Raw genomic sequence first — 16,888 nt, forward strand, 5'->3', positions numbered from 1 at the left:
CCACTCAATTGTCTCCTTGGCTCTGATTGTTTACTTTTCAAAGTGCTGTAGTTTCTCGCTCTCAGCTGGCTTTGATTGGAGTTCTTTGGTTATTGATTTCATCTAGCAGGAACTGCTGTTGGGATGCTGTGAAAGGATTCTGCTGTAGAGAGAGAGGGAGAGGGGGAGGAGGCCATTAGAAAAATGTGCCTTAAATAACCTTTTATTCATAATTGGCTCTTTGAATGCAAGTCATTATTTGCTCTATTGAATAGGCCTTATTCTGCTTTGAGACTGCCAAGCAATCAAGCTCCACACAGATTGACGCACATGTGCACGCCGCACACACAGTCACACACACAGTCTCACACATTCTTTCCCCCAGAGGATAGTTATATGTTTATACCTTCATCGCTTGTTACGAACACATCATGAAGGTACTTCTGGTAGACAGGAACAATGGAATAATAGTAAGTGGGTTCTTCTGTCTTTTCCCTCTCTACAGCCTTGTAGTATAGGCCCCACTACCACACCAGTATTCCCAGTTGAAGCCCCAGTTTCGAGCCTGAAACACCTGTATGCCTCTGCCAGTAAAGCACAGGGCAGACAGAGACTTATCCAATCAGAGATCCAGGGCTTGTAAGGACTGGCAGGGGTTGATTGTTATTTTGAGGGACCTAAATTGGCCTGTCTTTTTTAACCTTGGTATCGGGCGTTGTCCTCTGGTGATGTGTCATGAGTTTAGTCTTTCTCTCGCTCTCTTTTTCTCTCTCTCCCTATCCTCCCCGTCTCGTCATCTCACTCTGCGCTCTCGTCCACTTTCACTCTTTCCTTATGCACACATATATTTCATCTCCCTCTGCTCTCTCTGTTTATTCTCTCAAAAGCTCCCCAAAGCTTTATCCTTCTCTGCTCTTTTTCTCTTTCCCTCCCATCACTTCCTCCATATGCTCGGACTCGTCAGTCTAAAACCGATAGATCAATTTAATGGGGAAACATACGTCTGCGTTTTTTTCTGTCATTACTCACTCATGCTGAACGGTGGGTTTGGGAACAGAGGACTCCTTGAAGATGGGTCGGTTTGTCAGAGATGGATGTCTGATGCCATATGGTACAGAGTCCTGCTCACAGACAAACAGTAGGCTACATAGTAAAGCCCTACTCTCATTAATCTTTATTCTCTTCTCTTCTTCTTTTCTCCAAATCAAATCAAATGTATTGGTCACATACACGTGTTTATCAGATGTAATTGCGGGTGTAGTGAAATGCTTGTGCTTCTAGCTCTGACAGTGTAGTAATATCTAACAAGTAATATCTAACAGTTTTACAACCTATACCCAAAATACACATAAATCTAAGTAAGGAATGGATTAAGAATATATATACATATATGTCAGAGTGGCATTGGACACAGTGGCATAGTATAGAATACAGTATATACATATGAGATGGGTGATGCAATATCTACACACAATTAAAGTGACTAAGATACCATAGAATAGTATAGAGTACAGTTTATACATATGAGATGAGTAGTGCAAGATACGGAAACATAAATGTGTCTAGTGTTTCATTTCCTTAAAGTGGCCAGTGATGCCTAATATTATGTCTATAGGCAGCAGCCTCTGATGTGCTGGAGATGGCTGTTTAACAGTCAGTGGTGTAATATAGAATACAATACAGTATATACATTTGAAATGGGTGATGCAATATGTAAACACAATTTAAAAGTGACTAAGATACCATAGAATAGTATAGAGTACAGTTTATCCATATGAGATGAGTAATGCTAGATACGGAAACATTATTAACCTGTTGATCCTACCCCCTACTTTTTTGAACATTCTGTTAAAAATCACGCAATATTTCGGCGTCCTGCTACTCATGCCAGGAATATAGTATATGCATAGGATAGAAAACACTCACGTTTCTAAAACTGGTTAAATCACGGCTGTGACTATAACAGAGCGTCTTTTTCATCGAAAAGCGCAAGAAAAACTGATCACTGAAAACTGGAACTTGCATGTATTGTATTGTTTAAGAGCAACGAAATTAAATGGGGCCGAGATTGCAAGTCCTACAGCTTCCACACGATGTCGCCAGTCTTGTCAATTGCCTTTTCGTTGTTTCTTGGTCAAACGAGGTAGATAGATCACTTTCCATCCGGTCTCCGACAGGAAGTTTTGGAAGAGAGATTTCGGAAGATGATTTGAAATCGTGGAGCTATTGAATACACATCGCCCCGTGATCAATTTGATAGATTATTAACGTTTACTGATACCTAAAGATGGATTACAAAAGTATTTCGAAGTGTTTTGTGAAAGTTTATCGTCAACTTTTTTAATTTAAAAAAATGACGTAGCGTTTTCAAACTGTGTTTTTTTCTGAATCACACAGTTTCCATAGATGGCTATTTTGGGTATATATGGACCGATTTAATCGAAAAAAAGACCCAATAGTGATGTTTATGGGACATATAGGAGTGCCAACAAAGAAGCTCGTCAAAGGTAATGAAAGTTTTATATTTTATTTCTGCTATTTGTGTAGCGCCGGCTACGCAAAATCTTTTGTTTACGTCGCATTCAGGTATTTCGGGGTGTTGCATGCTATCAGATAATAGCTTCTCATGCTTTCGCCGAAAAGCATTTTAATAATCTGACTTGTTGGCTAGATTCACAACGAGTGTAGCTTTAATTCAGTACCCTGCATGTGTGTTTTAATGAACGTTTGAGTTTTAACGAGTGCTATTAGCATTTGGCGTAGCGCATTTGCATTTGCTGATGGCTAGATGGGGCGATTGCGTCTCGGGTCGATGTAAGAGGTTAGTGGCTCGTGTTTCATTTCCTTAAAGTGGCCAGTGATCCCTAATATAGGCAGCTGCCTCTGATGTGCTAGTGATGACTGTTTAGCAGTCTGATGGCCTTGAGTTAGAAGCTGTTTTTCAGTCTCTCGGTCCCAGCTTTGATGCACCTGTACTAATCTCGCCTTCTGGATGATAGCGGGGTGAACAGGCAGTGGCTCAGGTGGTTGATGTCCTTGCTGATCTTTTTGGCCTTCCTATGGCATCGGGTGCTGTAGGTGTCCAGGAGGGCGGGAAGTTTGCCCCCGGTAATGCGTTGGGAAGACCGCACCATCCTCTGGAGAGCTTTGCGGCTGTGGGCTGTGCAGTTGCCTACCAGGCGGTGATACAGCCCGAGAGGATGCTCTCAATTGTGTATCTGTAAGAGTTTGTGAGCGTTTTAGGTGTTAAGCCAAATTTCTTTAGCCTCCTGAGGTTGAAGAGGTGCTGTTGCGCCAACTTCACCACACTGTCTGTGTGGGTGGACCATTTCAATTTGTCAGTGACGTGTACACTGTGGAACTTGAAGCTATCCACCTTCTCCACTGCGGTCCCATCAATGTGGATAGGGGGGTGCTCTCTCTGCTGTTTCCACAGTCATCTCCTTAGTTTAGTTGACATTGAGTGAGAGGTTCTTTTCCTGGCACCACACTCCCAGAGCCCTCACCTCCTCCCTGTAGGCTGTCTGTTGGTAATCAAGCCTACTACTGTTGTGTCATCTGCAAACTTGATAATTGAGTTGAAGGCGCCACGCAGTCATGGGTGAACAGGGAGTACAGGAGGGGGCTGAGAACACACCCTTGTGGGGCCCCAGTGTTGAGGATCAGCGAAGAGGAGGTGTTGTTTCCAACCTTCACCACCTGGGGGCAACCAGTCAGGAAGTCTAGGACCCAGTTGCACAAGGCGGTGTTCAGACCCAGGGCCTCGAGCTTGATGATGAGCTTGGAGGGTACTATGGTTTTGAATGCTGAGCTATACTCAATGAACAGCATTCTTACATAGGTATGCCTCTTGCCCAGATGTCCGTCACTACAGACCCTGGTTCGATCGTGGGCTGTATCACAGAATGTCATAAATCAATAGAATGAATGCTTCAATCTAGTTGACATCGGTAAAGTTCTGTCATCTCTGCTTCTTTCATGAAGCAAAGACATTTAGGGACTGGGGGAATTATTGTTATTATTTGTTGTAGATAGGGAGGCAGAAAGCTAGATATAAATAGAGTAGGGGAGAAGTTTAAAAGGAAAGGATCCAGTTAGAGAGAAGCGAGTGATCAGAACTGAGAGGAAAGAGGAGAGATTATGAAGGCAGGAGAGTGAGTGGGAGGATTTGGCGAGGGGAAAAAGAGTGGGAGAGAATGGATGAACAGTGGCTAAAGACTGAGATTGAGAGTGAGAGGAAGAGACAGAGACAGAGGGGAGGATTGCTAAGCAACATTTAAACAGTTGTCTGAAATGAGATTATGGAGGCGTACATCCTTAGTCATTGTTTCGTTTAGGCACCAGCCGCACGAGAATATAATGAGACGTATTTCAGACTTTTGTCTCTGAGTAGGTGATAGGAGGCAGCAGGGAGATAAACATAACTAATGCAGTCTTCCAATGTCTCGGCTACACAGTGGCTTTATTTGGGGAGATGGGTGGGTTAGATAAAGGATGTGTGGCCTGGGGATGGTTGAGTGAACAGGGGGAATGATGGCTTAGTCATCCTCACTTCCTTTCTCTCTTGTGGTGGATGTTCTCTAGGGCCAGCCACCAGGGACGTCACTGGAGTTTCATAACATTTGGGCCTTAGCCCTGAAGAACAATAAATGGTATTTTCTAAAATTATTTCCTGCAATTCTACATGACGGGAGACATTACAATAAAATGTTTTAATACCACACAAATAACCAAAATGTCAGGATACAGGATACTCGGGACTCCAGAGTGGCGAAGCGGGAGTTGCAAGAGTTGCAAAATACATTTTTAAATCTAGATTATTCAATAATTGCACCCACACTGCTCACGTGCGCCAACGAGCGTCTGCGTTGCCACGGGATAAAATATAAGTAAATTCTATTTGTGACGTAGATCGCGCTGCAAGTCCTGCCTCTCCCATCTGCTCATTGGTTTATAGAAGCAGATACCCACGTGCCATCTCCTCATTGGTTATACCCACGTGGGTAACTGAAAGACGAACGAGGTCAGTGGCGGTAATGCACCTAATTTATGAAAGATGCCAATCGCAATATAAAGTCAAGAGAAGGAAAAAGCCCAGAAGGAGGAGAGATGACTAGAAACGATTCGGTTGACCATTTTATGTCGGAGTAGAGGACCTTGTGCATTTCAGGTAAAATAACAACTCAATGTTTATATCCCAGGACAAATTAGCTAGCAACAGAAAGCTAGCTAAGTAGGACAAATTAGCTAGCAAGTGCAAGCTAACTAGCTAAATTGCTATAAATGTTTAATTATTTTCGACCTTTCCCCAAATTAATGTAATTGGTTCAGAGTTTGTTTTGATATTTTAACCTGCGTGTCTTGATTGTGTTTGGTGTGGGGGGACAAAATACATTTATGCACGATGGCGCACGCACGCATCCGGTTTGAGTTCCGTGTAAGGCCTCAGTGCTTGAGGCGTTACTACAGACTAGAGGTCGACCGATTTATGATTTTTCAACGTCGATACCGATACCGATTATTGGAGGACCAAAAAAGCCGATACCGATTAATCGACGATTTTGTATTTTATTTGTAATAATGACAATTACAACAATAGTGAATTAACACTTATTTTAACTTAATATAATACATCAATCAAATCAATTTAGCCTCAAGTAAATAATGAAACATGTTCAATTTGGTTTAAGTAATGCAAAAACAAAGTGTTGGAGAAGAAAGTAAAAGTGCAATATGTGCTATGTAAGAAAGCTAACATGTCAGTTCCTTGCTCAGAACATGAGAACATATGAAAGCTGGTGGTTTTAGGTTGTAGTTATTATAGGAATTATAGGACTATTTCCCTCTATACCATTTGTATTTCATTAACCTTTGACTATTGGATGTTCTTATAGGCACTTTAGTATTGCTAGTATTGCTAGATAATATCTAGTAATATCATCAACCATGTGTAGTTAACTAGTGATTATGATTGATTGTTTTTTATAAGTTTAATGCTAGCTAGCAACTTACCTTGGTTTACTGCATTCGCGTAACAGGCAGTCTCCTTGTGGGGTGCAATGAGAGAGAGGCAGGTTGTTATTGCGTTGGACTCGTTAACTGTAAGGTTGCAAGATTGAATCCCCCGAGCTGACAAGGTGAAAATCTGTCGTTCTGCCCCTGAACAAGGCAGTTAACCCACAGTTCCTAGGCCGTCATTGAAAATAAGAATGTGTTCTTAACTGACTTGCCTAGTTAAATAAAGGTATAAAAAAATAAAACAAAACATTGGCACCCAAAAATAGCGATTTCTGATTGTTATGAAAACTTGAAATTTGCCCTAATTAATCGGCCATTCTGTTTTAATCGGTCGACCTCTACTACAGACACCCTGGTTCAAATCCAAGCTGTATCACAACCAGCCATGATTGAGAGTTCCATAGGGCGGCGCACAATTGGCCCAGTGTCGTCCAGGTTAGGCCGGTGTAGGCCGTCATTGTAAATAAGAATTTGTTCTTAACTGACTTGCCTAGTTAAATAAAAGGTTTAAAAAAAATACATTGACACACAGAGATCAATAAAACGAAGAACCAATGTCCTAAATGCAATTAATAGCATAGGCCAATGAAAAGAGTGGATACATACATTTTAAGTCTACAATATGAGGAGAAAAGTATAGTCCACCAACTTTCCAGCGGCACTCACTTATCCAAATAGTTTTTTCACTCAATTGTGTTTTGAAATATTTTGAAAGATATTGTAGCTTTTTCCTGCTGTTCATTGACAGCCATATTAACCTGTTGCGACGAGCAATCCCGTATCCGGGAGCGTAATTATAGCCTCAAGCTCATTACCATAACGCAACGTTAACTATTCATGAAAATCGCAAATGAAATGAAATAAATATATTGGCTCACAAGCTTAGCTTTTTGTTAACAACACTGTCATCTCAGATTTTCAAAAAATGCTTTTCAACCATGGCTACACAAGCATTTGTGTAAGAGTATTGATAGCTAGCATAGCATTAAGCCTAGCATTCAGCAGGCAACATTTTCACAAAAACAAGAAAAGCATTCAAATAAAATCATTTACCTTTGAAGAACTTCGGATGTTTTCAATGAGGAGACTCTCAGTTAGATAGCAAATGTTCAGTTTTTCCAAAAATATTATTTGTGTAGGAGAAATCGCTCCGTTTTGTTCATCACGTTTGGCTAAGAAAAAACACAGAAAATTCTGTCATTACAACGCAAACTTTTTTCCAAATTAACTCCATAATATCGACAGAAACATGGCAAACGTTGTTTAGAATCAATCCTCAAGGTGTTTTTCACATATCTATTCGATGATAAATCACTCGTGGCAGTTGGGTTTCTCCTCTGTTCAAAATGGAAAAATGCACGCACCTGGAGATTATGCAATAGTTTCGACGGAGGACACCGAGCGGACACCTGGTAAATGTAGTCTCTTATGGTAAATTTTCCAATGATATGCCTACAAATACGTCACAATGCTGCAAACACCTTGGGGAAACGACAGAAAGTGTAGGCTCATTCCTTGCGCAATCACAGCCATATAAGGAGACATTGGAACACAGCGCATTCAAAATCTGGCTCACTTCCTGTATGAAATTTCATCTTGGTTTCGCCTGTAGCATTAGTTCTGTGGCACTCACAGACAATATCTTTGCAGTTTTGGAAACGTCAGAGTGTTTTCTTTCCAAAGCTGTCAAAGCTGTCAATGCATAGTCGAGCATCTTTTCGTGACAAAATATATTGTTTAAAACGGGAACGTTTTTCATCCAAAAATGAAATACTGCCCCCAGAGGTTCAAGAGGTTAACAGCCACAACTCACACTCAACACTCAACTCAACTCAACGCTGTTTGATATTTGCCATGGGCTGCTCAATTTTTTTAAATAAGTTGATTTTAGTTATTTCTGTACAGACAGGAGTAATTACATTTGGCACATTTATTAAAATGTATCTGCAGCACTTCCAGCACCCCTTCCATGGATTGTGGTCAGTAATCCAATGTGGCTTTATTGTTTAGGTAGGCCAACTGTTACAATAATATATAAAATAATCTATCAGCGAGTAACGCACAATTTTGTATTTTCATCAGTAGGCTAAGTGGCTAAAATGCATCAAAAAAGTATTGGAAAGATCTGGAAAACATCAGAGAAGCTCATCAGGTAGGCTATAGGCACTCACTTCAATTTAGCTAGATCATGAGCACTCACATTTCCCAGCCGAATTGTAACCAAATAGCCAAACGGAGATTCAGTGAAAACAGAAATCTGACATTGATTGATTTATCAAGATGAGTTCCCATGCTTGTCTAAAAGTAACGCAATGACGCTGTCCCAATGAAAACGCTGCTGAAATTATCAGTTGACCACACACGGCAAGTGCTTTACATTTATTATAACCAGTGGTGTAGTGCTATTTTTTGGGGTAGCCTAAACGATACTTCTTTATGTTTTCTGGGTGAAACGTCCATGCTGCATGCATGGCAACCATTTGATCCCAATCGGTTTAATTGGAATATGCATTTCGATCTTCTTGGATGAAGTAGGCTAAGTAGCTTAACTACTGTTTAATCCATTTCTTGAGCAGATGGAGTTAAACACAGCCACCTGTATTTTGTTTCAATCAAAGCATATTTTGTGTGCTGTTGATTACTGCACACAATTTTTTACATCTCTGCACAATCATCCTAAATTGTCATAAGAAAGTATGATATGTTTTTGGTCTAACAGTAGCCTAACATTATCTATGCTATTATATTCAGTCGGTTATGTAGAATACTAATTAGTCATTAAGTGATCTTGAGACATCGCACCATTCCGAGAAGTGGCGGAGTGCGCGAACTATGCGGCGAAATTCAGTTGACTACATTTTTTTCCCGCAGCAGCGCAAAAGATTCAGGGCTGACCCAAAATCATTCCTGGTTAAAACCCAGAAAGCCAAGTCCTGGTGAGATCCTTGCCAGCCACACACACAGAGAGCTGGCAAAGGGTGTGTGTATTCAGGAAGTCGTGAGATGTTTATCGCTGAGGTGATATCATCATCATGTAACTGATTATTCCCTTCAGTGTTGTGCTAAATTCTTTATTGTTAGGGCACATTCATTTCTGTGTTTGTGTGTGTGGTCTATGTTTAAATGTCATGCAGTGTTCCTTTTGCAGCCTGATCACGAGAAATAGATTTTGGATGTTTGTAAAGGTCCCACGAACGTCGATATATGCCTTCCTCAGCGCTCACAAAAAAAAAAATGATTGCCAAGAACTCTGTGCGAACACATGGTGCTTGGAGCCGAAGCGCGTTGCTCAGACCACTATGGCAGTTCACAATGTTTTAGCAAGCCATGAGAATACTGATGATACCTGATGGTAATAGCCTGTCGTTTTTAATGATTTGGTTTTAAGCCTTTCCCAAACCATACCCTTCCCCAAACCATACCCTTAACCACTCGGGAACTAATGCCTAAACTGTTAACCTTAGAGTTGTTTCTGTTTTAATCCTGCAACCATGCAGAATTAACCCTGTAAACACACAGAATGAATGTGTCAAAAATAGAAGTTCATCCATAATGCATAGAATTTCGAAGGGAAACTATGAGATCTTTTTGCAGCGTGAGCCAGTCAGGTTCATTGTTCTGTGAGAGGTGACTCAGCTTGCTCTTTGGAGAGTGGCTTCAGTGCCACCGTCTCTCTCACACACACACACAAACTCATACTCACACACTTTTATAATGTACCTACACATTTAGACACGCAAACCCAGCACAGAAGAACATTATGGTGCTGCATTAAGCAGACACTGCCATTAGCACCTGACATTTGAGCAGTTTTCTAATCCCTGTGGATTGTTAGAGGAAGAAAAGGAGCATGTCTTCAGTTCCTCTCAACAGCTAAACTATAAAGGCCGTCAGCTAAAAACAGAGAGTTTGAAAAAGTAATATTGAATCATAATTCCTGCAGTCTTTCATGAGGTCGTTTATATTGTGTAGCTTATATATAACGTCATCACTTTTTTATTCCGCCCTCAATCTCCGTCATCTTTGTTTTTTTCATCCATCCCCTCTGCCCTCCCACTTACCACTGTTTCTAGTCTCTTTCTCTCTCTCTCATTGGTGTAAACTACATCTCCTCTCCTCCTTCTCATGGCCATAGATAGAGTAGACAAAAACCCAGGCGATTAGCCACCTCCTGGCACCCTGTTCGCGCCACAGAGCACAGTGCTGCTCTGCCACCACAACCCCGTTGTTGCCATGGAGAAGGTTGCCAGCCAGCAGGTTATTATCAGCAGATTGGGCCCAGTTTCATGTTTAATTAGTCGTATGTACAGGATACACATGGTATACACCGTCCAACTAAATGCTTACTTTTCGACAATGCAACAACAATAAGAAATAATAAAAAGATAACAATACGAACATAAAGTAAATATAAGTTATTTATATCCCTGTTAGTTAGCATTTCTACTTTTCTAAGATAATCCATCCACCTAACAGGTGTAGTATATCAAGAAGCTGATTAAACAGCATGATCATTACACAGGTGCACGTTGTGCTGTGGACAAATCGGCCACTTTAAAATGTGCAGTTTTGTACCTATACACAATGGCATAGATGTCTCAAGTTTTGAGGGAGTGTGAAATTGTCATGCTGACTGCAAGAATGTCCACCAGAGCTGTTACCGGATAATTTAATGTTCATTTCTCTTCCATAAGCCGCCTCCTACGTCATTTTTAGAGAATTTTGCAGAACGTCTTACCGGCCTCACAAATGCAGACCACGTGTAATCACGCCTGCGCCTGCACAGGACCTTAAAATCCAGCTTCTTCAACTGTGGGATCATCTGAAGAGGGGGTGGGGGGGAATGCTGAGGAGTATTTCTGTCTGTAATAAAGCTCTTTAGTGGGGAAAAACTCATTCTGATTGGCTGGGCCTGGCTCCCCAGTGGGTGGGCCTGGATGCCAAATGGGTGAGCCTATGTCCTCCCAGGCCCACTCATGGCTACACCCCTGCCCAGTCATGTGAACTCCATGGATTAGGGCCTAATTTATTGACTTCAATTGACTGATTTCCTTATGTGAACTGCAACTCAGTAAAATCTTGGAAATCGTTGCACGTTGCGTTTATATTTTTGTTCATATCTCATTTTATTGGTCACATACACATGATGCAGATGCTATTGCGGGTTGTGTTTCTCGCTCCAACAATGCAGTAATATCTTACAAGTAATATCTAACAATTTCACAACAATATACACACATCTAAAGTAAAGGAATGAAACTAAGAATATATAAATATTTGGACAGGCAATGTCGGAGCTGCATTGACTAAAATACAGTAGAATAGAATAAAATACAGTATATACATATGAGATGAGGTCTGTTTCCAGTTGTATGTAATGTCAATTCTAGGCTAATAATTTAAGAAATAACGCACAAAAAAACGAAATACTGCAAAGTTGCTTAGGAGCTAGAAGCACGGCTGCCCTATCTGTCGGCGCCATCTTCTTTCAGTGTATATTCAAGTTATTAAAAAAAAATAAAACTGCATATTAACAGAAGAATATCAAGAAATTGTCCATATCATCTAAACTGTTTTAAAATAATATTTTATGCATATTAGGGTTAATTTGCTCATCTTATGGCCATAATATTGGGTCAAATTATTCATTAGATCTATGATTTATTATTCATTACAGCTAAATAGGTTAATGTATTATTCAGTTCCAAAACAACATAAAAATCACATTTCTGCAGCATCCACACTGAGTGTAGAAAACATTAGGCACACCTGCTCTTTCCATGAGATACTGACCAGGTGAAAGCTATTGATGTCACTTGTTAAATCCACTTCAAATCAGTGTAGATGAAGGGAAAGAGACATGTTAAAGAAGGATTTTTAAGCCTTGAGACAATTGAGACATGGATTTTGTGTGTGCCATTCAGAGGGTGAATGCGCAAGACAAAATATTTAAGTTGAACAAAGTATGGTAGTAGGTGCCAGGGGCACCAGTTTGTGTCAAAAACTGCAACGCTGCTGGGTTTTTCATGCTCAGTTTCCCATGTGTATCAAGAATGGTCCACCACCCAAAAGACATCCAGACAACTTGACACAACTGGAGGATGCATTGCAGTCAACATGGGCCACCATCCCTGTGGAACACTTTCGGGAGGGTTCAACTTAATATTAGGAAGGTGTTTTGTACACTCAGTGTATATTATCAATGTCCTCGTTCAACCATGACTCTGAGAAACATAGAATATTACCATTTTTTTAGGTCCTGTTGATAGTCTCGAATGGATCTCATCCAGTTTGTTCTCCAGTGACTGGACGTTCACCAATAAAACATAATTAGTATTTTAGCATAAGTATAATACAGGAAAGCACAATTTATAGTCCAATATTTACACGTGTTTTGGGGAGCAAGTATTTAAATTGTTCAGTATTTAACAATAATATTAAGAGTCTGGTAGTAGCAGTTGTGATGTGTATGGGCGTGAGTGAGTGCCTAAGGTGCGGAGAGTCATTGCAGGTGGTCAGTCCAGTTCAAATGTTCAGCAGTCTCCGAGCCTGTTGCTATCAGACCTCATGCTCCAATATAGTCTGCCCATGAGGGAGGAGGTCTGTTTTGTTGCAGCTCCCTTCCAGTACACACCCTGCATCTGCCTTTGTGATGGGAACAGTGAGTCTCTGTGGATCCCAGGCCACATGGCAGATTGGAACACATCCAACTCCTTCCTGCTAGTGTTGTTCACTCACACCTCTCGTCTTACTTTTATCTTCTTCCCTCCATTCTCTATACCTCCTGTTTTATACTTTTCTCCTTAGGTAATTTTGAATGACAGTAACAGCCAAATAACAGCATTTAAAAATAATTTTTTTAATCGTTTTTCTCCTCCCCTTTGCTCCTGACTACATGTGCTTCCATATAAATAGAATGTCAATGATTGCATAATGTGTGGACTAGCGGCCAATTGCAAGTGTACCCATAGCTGTGTTAGGTGATGCTAAGAAACAAATGCATTTTCACAAAATGTCAATAATGTGGTTGTCAAAATACATCATAAATCACATGAATATGGCAGTTGTTACCTATGTCTAAAAATCTAAAATACTGTACATTATGATATTTACGCAATATGATCCCAAATATAAAGCAAGTGCCATGTTTGAACGTTCAAATCTGTGGTACAGACCTTTTGTGAAACCAGCAAAATCGGTGTGTTTATATTTGCTCTTACTCAACCTACCAGAGTAAGATCAATATGACATTGTATTTCTAAGAAGTATTGGAATGTCCTGAGGGTCATCGGACGTCCTTGGACTGAAATATAAGGTCAAACGTTTTTCTTCCAGCTATGTCATTTATGTTTTCAGAGACACAAAAAACATAGCAAGTTACAAAGTAGAGCTTCGTAGCTTCATTTTGATGTATGTGTTGTCAGGGATTGATCCAAATTCACATTTCGCCACCCCCATTTCCATGACGAGTGCTAGCTTGCTAGTGTTAGGGACTGCCTGACGCCGTTCACTAAGGCAACTCGTCGGGCGAGAGGCAGGGCTGCGCGGCATTGGCTCTATTGTGCAAACTTCGAATTTTGTGACTGCTGGTTTTATTTTTTTTAATGAAACTACCAGAATTCAATGGCTACAGCACTACAATCGATAAAAACATTGAGTAGCTAACATAGCTAGGGCTGTGGCGGTCATGAAATTTCGTTAGCCGGTGATTGTCAAGCAAATAACTGTCGGTCTCGCGGTAATTGACAGTAATTAACATAAACACATTTAGCATCTCCTGGCTTCCTACAAGAAAGTGATGCAGACCTTTGGAACATTTTTAAAAGTCTAATAAATCCATGTAATATAGCCAACACCTTCACAATAAATCCATTATTTATTTTAGACAGGCCTAAGAAGTATGATATGAAGAAAATGTAGTCTATTTCAGAAGAACAGAATAGCATACTCTTGAGTTGTCCTTATGTTAGGTCCTGGTGTGGCTATGCCAAATGGCTGTGGGCTACACTAGTTCATTTAGCAGACACGATTTGCTTAGAATTTTCTCCAAATTATTTGAGAGTTAACAAAGAAATAGGTACTCCTGTATGCCTAACTTAGAGTTATTAATGTAACTTTAGTTGTTCTAAAAACGTTTGTTTAGATTTTTATACATTTTACAGCTGTATGATGCAACTCTAATGATGATTCGAATAAAAGGCATGAGCTTTGCTTAGTTTTTTGCGCAGGCTGGACATTCTTCATTAGTCTCTCATTCACAATTTGACAAGCACTTGATAATACTTTGAGTTTCACAGCGGCCTCCCCTTTGTGGCTGTAATGCACCATAAAAAAAATCCATGCCTTTGTTGTGCCCTACTCCCTGAGTGCTGCTCGCACTCCATCACATGATTGGGTCTTTATCACAGGCTACAAGTGAAGACAGACACATTGGGGACCCAACTGCACGCGTCCTTAACCAATTCCGAGGCACATATTGAAGATATTGGAAGAAATGTCCACATTTACTTTTCATCAGCCTACAAGATGAGTAGGCCTAACGAACAGCAAAAGCACTAGCATATGTCAATCTACTATTCCACATAGTACAAAAGTCGACCTATTCTGTGCGAGAAATAAATATTCCAAATATAGTCTGGGACAGTTGTGGGATACAATAGATCCCAAATTAATACAACCACTAACATAAACATTTTTAAGCAACGAGTCTGACAGAACAGTTTAGCTTAAAATTTTGATAAACTATTAGGCTATTTCTTCACATTATACGCACAGTAATGCACACATGGCAGTAGGCTATAAACTGGAATGTTCCATTAGCGGGAAAACACCATTATCAAAAGTGACCACAATGGCGATTATGCATGTAATGCTTTTATTCTAAAGGTGTAACGGTTACGTAACCACAGACGCTGGGAGACAGGAAGCAAGTACAGGTGAGGATTTAATTATAAATAGACATGAAACTAAACAAGAACAGCGTCTGGACAAGAGAAACAAAGCAGCATCAATGCAGACACAGGAATGAAACTGAGGAAGTGACAAATATAGGGGAGGCAATCAATGACGTGATGGAGTCCAGGTGAGTCCAATGAGGCACTTGTGCGAGTAATGATGGTGACAGGTGTGCGTAATGATGAGCAGCCTGGCAACCTCAAGCGCCAGAGAGGCGGAGCTGGAGCAGACGAGGCATGGGAGCCCGACAGGCCGGCTGAGGCGCGGGAGCCGGCTGAGGCAGCCGAGGCATGGGAGCCTGATGAGCCAGCTGAGGCATCCCCCGTTTCAGTGGCACCCAGACCCGACGTCACCAACAAAAAAACTCCCTGATGCTTCCAATTGTGGTGTCTGCAATCTGGAACGGTTCCGTGACCACAGACGCTGGGAGACGGGAAGCAAGTACAGCGTGAGGATTTAATAATAAATAGACATGAAAGTTAACAAGAACAGGGTCTAGACAGGAGAAATAAAACAACATCAATGCAGACACGGGAAGGAAACCTGAGGAAGTGACAGATATAGGGGAGGCAGTCAATGACGTGATGAAATCCAGGTGAGTCCGATGATGCGCTGGTGCGCGTAACGATGGTGACAGGTGTGCGTAATGATGAGCAGCCTGGCGACCTCGAGCGCCAGAGAGGGGGAGCGGGAGCACTTTTTGGGTGAAAATGATCTTCCTTAAATTTTAAAATCATGTGCTACCTATGTATGCCAGTTAGGCTCTAAACCCCTTGTAAAGCGGATTAATATGCTTATGTTTTTGTATGTTTTTTAAAATGTTTTTTGTCCACTTTAGTTGTGGTAAAAACGTATCAAAAAATATAGGCCTATGGGCTAGGCTGCATGAGGTGTGCGACTTTGATTAAAAACATTCACAAAAAAGGCTGTTTCTTATGCTGGGCATCATTCACAAGTTATAATATATAATTCACAAGTGATAGGCTAATACTCCTGTTGTAAAGAGAAGCAATGTGCTTAATATTAGGAAAGTTGAGAAATAAATATAGTAGGCCTAGCCGATAGAAAACTGATGGGATCCTCCTCTTTTTAATAGATGTATCATCAATCTGTTTTCTCACGCAATTGCATAGCCTATAGAAATGTTGCGCAACATAAGCTCTTGGCCTCTCATGAAGTGTTTGATTTGATTTTCGATGACATTTGCATTGAGGGTCAATAGAGTGCTGAGTACCAGGCAGATAGCAAGTTTGGTAGACTACTAATGACCATAAGCAGCATCAGAGCTTGGAGAAGCCTAATTACAGTGATTAGACGGTCATGTGGAATTTGACTGCCTTCATGACTCGTGACCGCTGGTGTGGCTGTAATACGGTAACCGCAACAGCCCTAATTATAGATGGGGCTATCTTTCTTTTCAGCTGTCTCTTCTGAGCCTTATCGTTTGCTGGAAACAGTGTAGTTTATCCTCCCATCACTAGACCTATCTCATCAACACCAAAAATAACAATGTAACCCAACTCAGGTGAAGGCCTACCTTAGTAAGCTATGTTATTAGACTAGTGTAGCCTTCTGTGTTACAGTTCAGACTTGGTGAGAAGTGTGTGTCTGTTAAGGCGCTTAGAGACGGGTCGCGGTGAAGGTCTCAGACTTCAATGGGAGTAGGGTGGCCAAACGCAAGCACTTTTGCAATCGTTTGGGTTCGTGGTGCTCGCTCCCGTGAACGGCGCCGCTGGCTCAGCACTAAAGCATGAAAATAGCTGAAATCTTGAGCGGCCGCCACGCATGGTTGACGAATGAGCAGAGTTCATGTTGTCAAACAATGTTTTAATGACAATGAGCTGGCAACAACCAGGACCGCTGGTCTCTTGACATGGTGGAAGATGTTTCTGCGGTTTAATTTCCATTTAACGCAGCCGGTCTGTAAGCACCTTTT

The 16,888-nt window shown here is 41.0% G+C and overlaps 1 protein-coding gene across 2 annotated transcripts in view; it reads left to right on the forward strand.

Moving 5' to 3' along the window:
- The window catches only part of LOC109889492 (furin), a 185,181-nt gene that overhangs the window by 29,728 nt on the left and 138,565 nt on the right, over positions 1 to 16,888 (forward strand). The gene's annotated exons all lie outside the window — the stretch shown is intronic.

This window comes from Oncorhynchus kisutch, linkage group LG4 (assembly GCF_002021735.2).
Source record: "Oncorhynchus kisutch isolate 150728-3 linkage group LG4, Okis_V2, whole genome shotgun sequence".
Taxonomy (NCBI): domain Eukaryota; kingdom Metazoa; phylum Chordata; class Actinopteri; order Salmoniformes; family Salmonidae; genus Oncorhynchus; species Oncorhynchus kisutch.